Source organism: Asparagus officinalis, chromosome 3, assembly GCF_001876935.1.
Source record: "Asparagus officinalis chromosome 3, Aspof.V1, whole genome shotgun sequence".
Classification (NCBI taxonomy): domain Eukaryota; kingdom Viridiplantae; phylum Streptophyta; class Magnoliopsida; order Asparagales; family Asparagaceae; genus Asparagus; species Asparagus officinalis.
Window position 1 is genome coordinate 110,077,766 of NC_033796.1, and position 5,344 is coordinate 110,083,109.

Consider the following 5,344-nt stretch of genomic DNA (forward strand, 5'->3'; position numbering starts at 1 on the left):
ATATGACCAACATACATTCGGATGTTTCGCATGAGGATCTGGATATTTCGCTACATATTCGTATTTGTAATCATATCCTATCAGATATAGATATTTAGCAACCATATCTAGATCTGGATTTTTTTACCTGGATATCCGATGGTTATTCGATGATTTTAAATAGACTTTCTCGTTGTATAGGGATCACTCAGATAAATGTTGCTACTTGCGACAATGGGGTGTTCTATAGTTATAGCAAAATATCCCCATTTTTTTCTTTTCATTTTTATTTATAATTTGACCTAAGCAATCTTTTTTTTAAGAAAGAAGTGTTATAATAATGAAGAAATTTGATTTACCACCATTGCAATACATAGGTAATCAAGTCACAACCTCGCTGGACACGGAATGCTCTTTATAAAATATTTTTTAGTTCGGTTTTTTTTTAATTTGAAAAAAAAAACGTTTATTACGATTACTAGGGATCTCACTATTCTTCTTCAAGCTGATTCTTGAATTGATCTCTTTGTAATTTCATATACTAATATGCAAAACTCAAGTTGGGCTGAGGTTTCAAGGATTTGGATCTTTTCCACTATAAAAAAAAATGGAGTGAAGAGGCCACTACAACATCATAATCATTGATTTGTTTAGCGAATGATTGTGATTCATTCTATATCTAACACTCACCGTACCCTCATGAATTACACTATTTCCCTAATTTACATTTAAAAGGCAAATCATAACCACACACTAAGAAATTAATGGTTGTGATATTGCAATGGTCGTTCCACTATATTTTTTTATAGTAGAGAGAATCCAAATACAGGTTTCGGATTTGGATCCTCTCCACTATAAAAAAAAATGTTAGTGGAAAGGCCACTGCAACATCACCATCGTTGATATGTTTAGTGGGTGATTGTGAATCATTCCATATCTAACACTCATCATACCCCCATGAATTACACTACTTTTTCTTAATTTACAATTAAAAAGCAAATCATAACTACCCACTATACAAATTAATGGTTGTGACATTGCAGTTGTCTCACCACTACAGAATCCAAATCCAGGTTTCGGATTAAAGCCCGCCGCCAAAGTCCTAGATCTCAGCGTAATAATTAGTGTAGAGAAAAGCCTTTTTCGTCAAGTAGAGCACAGAACTCAAACATTGAGCGAAAACAAGTCATGCCTCCAAAAAGAAAGGAAAAAAAATAAAAGAAAAACCATCAATTGGAAAGAAAAAAAAACACGGAAACGTTACTGAGCAAGTTTGCTCTACAAGAATCAAGCAAAATAAGGAAACCAAAGAGTAGTTGGTGTGGAACCGCAGTTTAGAATTGTAGTTAACAGGACTAGCTAGCGCACATTCTCTCCTACTATTATGCCTATTTATTCCTTCACGCGTTCAATTCTTTCATGTACACACACGAGAAGGATAACAAGAAGAAAGAAAGAAAGATGTGTCATGTCCATCGTCATGAGCCACCTCACGTGCCCCTGGTCTGCCACCACCACCTCAGCCTCGGCCTCAGCCTCATTCGCCGCCACCAGGCCCTCCCCCGCCCCCTGGTTTTCTGTACGTGATCTACACATACATGATTTAAGACGATCAATAAAAGAGCACCGTACTCCGATGCTTGCCCAATAAGAAGTTTTACCCTCAAGTACATCATATTACTACTCGCCATGTAACTCTCATGATAAACACGAAATACTCTGAAAAGAAAAGCATTCTCGAAGCCGACATACAAACATGATCATTCTCTTTTCTCAAATTGGCTGTTGCGTAAGTTGGTGATTCTTACCGACTTCTCGTGAAAAGCACAAGTAACCCGAAAACATTGAAGAATAAGCTTCGTCATGCCGGGTTTAGGAGAATTGAATCAATGGAGACACCCTAATGCAAGTCAGCAAGAAAACGTCCGACCTGAGAATTATAACAAACTTATGTTAGAAACTGAAGGTGAAAAGGAGCTACAATGGCATCTCAACACAACAATTGACAAGAAATCTACACCAAAAATCTACTAAGAGTGCTTAAAATCTAAGGAAATCAACATGGGTGCATCCATCCAGTACCGTTTTAGCGATGGGCTTGATAAGAACATATACTTCACAGCCCTACTAAGCAAATATTAGACTAAATGACAGTGACATTATACAGTCACTTGAAAGAATTAACATTAAAAAAATTGGTTGTAATAAAAATCATATTCCTGCATTTCATATGGTATTCCCGCTTCAATTCTAGAATATGCAGAAAAGATCCAAAGTAACGTGATGAAACGAAGAATGGTAAGTACTGTATTTTTGGTATAAGGATCCTCTCCGAACCACCCCTATAGGAAAGGGGTGGTTTGCACCATAGAAGAGTTTAAATTTTAAAACTAACACCCCAATCACCCATGGAAGTATAGGTCACCCTATTCTATGGGGTATTTTGATAGAATGTGCGCTCGTATTTCTTTGCGCGCGCATTGTTGCATCCAGAAAGTGACATATAACAATCAGTCCAGCAATAATTCTGATTTAGATGATACTTCTAGCTAGACTACGTGTTTCCCATAGAAGTGTCAATTTTGTGACAAAATTTTCCTACACTGAGATTCTCAAAAGTATAGTTTTTTTTTTTTTCCGCATGCCAGACACTCCCATTTGTACATTTGAGGATAATTTTAGTCTTCGGGACAAATAATCAAATAATGGAAATATGATGATAGCAGTAACTCATTGCCATTAGATTTGTCTTATACCTCTATAAACTTAAACCTCTTCTTTGTTTCATATTTACTTTCCTAAAAAAATAGCCGTACAGCAAGAAATTTGCTTTATGTTTACTCAATAGTTACAGCAAAATTTAAAATTATAGACATCTATGTAATTAAAATGAGAGACACAGAATTTGTTAAGAAAATAGAGTATAAAAATTTCAAGCCTTGACTGCACAAGATAGAATCCTGATTGAACCACAGACCGATTGATTAAGTTCATTCCTCCTTATGCGTGTATAACTGCATACTTGCATGTACATCTGTAAACTATAGGTGCATCACAGTGTTGGGATTTTTGACATCTCCACATGTCTGAACACTTGAAAATAACCATATATCACCCATGTGTTTACGCAACAATGCTGTCCTCAATATGTAGTTTCAAATATCAATATGACTTAGAAATTATAATTAGAAGATTAAAAAAATGATCAGAGGCCTTATTTTCACAGGAATATTCATACAGAACACCATGTGCGTTGAAAAGGTTTCTCATGTAGAGTCAAATCAGATACTAGTTTCATTCAATTCATTTTCAACTATCTCCATAGTTTGTTAACCTCTTCTGACCCTTTGTCCAGCAATTTCTCCTTCAGTCTCTTATCTTTTGTCTCTTCTAGTGACATCCTTTAGTTGAATTTTTATTGCATACTTTGTGCTTATTAACTAAAATGATCCCAAACCGATGTGGAAATCTCCAAGGCCTTCATGGGGGATTGCTTGAGGTGATATCATCTATTTCTCCTCTCTTTTGCAGCATCTTATTCTCATCTCTGGTTGATGTTCTTCTTCTTTCCTTTATTTTGTCTTCTTGCCCTTCTCACCAAAAGATGGACGGTGATTCCAGTTTTCTTCCTGTGCCGTTGTGGGTTGCTTCTTCTTCCTCCTCCGAAAGCAAGTGAACACCGGACAAGTAATCACGTTATTGGAGAACACGTCAAATTTATCAAACACAAAAATATGCCATAACGACAGTATAGATAAGACCATTTGTTGATTTGGTTCAGGACAAATCAAAGACGATATCCAAATTTTTTCATAAAAGAAGCATCATAACTCACTGGAACTGAATGGACTTTTATAGTCTACATTTTGACACGCTTTTATATAGTTATGGCTGCTTAACTTGCTCGCTCCTTCTATAGTTATGAAAGGTCTGTGTACTACACCAAACTTCTGAAGCTAAGGTCAGACTCAATGTATATAGTTTTATACTCTTACGTGCCCCCACATGTTGAGCACCCTATTTATGGGCTGAAACCTAGACTTCTTAAGTGGTTTTAAATATGTTTCAAATTCGTGGACAATGGGATTTAAACCTGGATCAATATGATACCGTGACAAAGGTCTCTGCCGTTACATCAAAACTTTAAAGTTGTGGTGAGGATTAATGGATATAGTTTTACACTCTAACAATAGTTATTAGCCCACATTTCCTTAATGGCAAAAAAATTAATAATAGTCGTCGTCATCATCATCATGCTCCTCCTCTCCCAAGAAATTTGCTTTATGTTTTATAAACTTATAGCAATGAAAATCAAGATTCATAGACATCTAATTAACCAATGTGCTACGCGCACACACACATATACATAGTGTGTGTGATTGAACAGGCCGACTGGTTCATTACTCCTGTATGCATAACTGTATACTTTTTTGAGAAAATAATGTATAACCGTATACTTGCTACAACTATAAGCTATAGGTTGCCCTGAGTTGGGCTTTCTGGAATTCCCCCCATGTCTAATCACTTGGAAAATAACCAGATATCACCCATGCCACGTGTTTAGGCAACAACTATGTCCTTAACATGTAGCTTCAAATATCATAATGACATAAAGCAGGAGTGGAAATCAATGCTAGAAGATTAAATATGATCAGAGGGTTTATTTTCATAGGAAATTTTCATAGAGAACACACCATGACTGGTTTGGAAGTCATAAGGTTTCACTATTTAGAGCAATGCAATCAAATATTAGTTTCATCCAATCAGTTTCCAATTATCACAGAAAGCTTTCAATTATTTTCACGAGAAGCTTACTTCTGATCTATTGACTAGCAGTTTCTCTTATAATCACTCGCTTTTTCCACTGACATCCTTTGTTTTGGCTTTCTAGACATTATTATTGTTTCCATTGCACTTTTATGATTACCTAACATGATCATCTGAACTGATACAGTGATCTTCTAGGCCTTGATTCAGAATTGGTAGATGTAATGGATTCTAGTCTTCCTCTCTTTTTAACAATATAGACATAACATTACTTTACTTCAGCTCAGAACAACTTAATGATGGTACCAAGTCTTTCATACATCGAAAGTCAAGTGGAACCTAATGGTTTTTAAAGTCCACAATGCAACCCCCTTTAATATTAATGTTATGGTTTGTTGCTCTTCTAAATAATCTTATCATTACCGACAAAAAATAAGAAAATTAAATGCTAGTCTGCATATAGGAGATAATTAACATGAAAAATGTGATTGAGCTTTTATGAAACAGTAACATACAAATAGATCAATGACCTGCATACAACAAAAGAAGGCTAACCAAGGATACACCATTTTACTGTGTATGATAAGAAAACATATAC

General features: G+C 35.5%; 1 protein-coding gene across 1 annotated transcript in view; it reads right to left on the bottom strand.

The window, feature by feature from the left end:
• LOC109835728 (pentatricopeptide repeat-containing protein At1g80550, mitochondrial) overlaps positions 1,471-5,344 on the bottom strand; it is a 38,048-nt gene continuing 34,174 nt past the window's right edge. Inside the window, exons 3-4 of the mRNA XM_020403738.1 lie at positions 1,788-1,909; positions 1,471-1,567 (exon numbers count right to left, since the gene is read on the bottom strand). The gene's annotated coding sequence lies outside the window, so the exon portion shown is untranslated. The remainder of the gene's footprint in view (positions 1,568-1,787; positions 1,910-5,344) is intronic.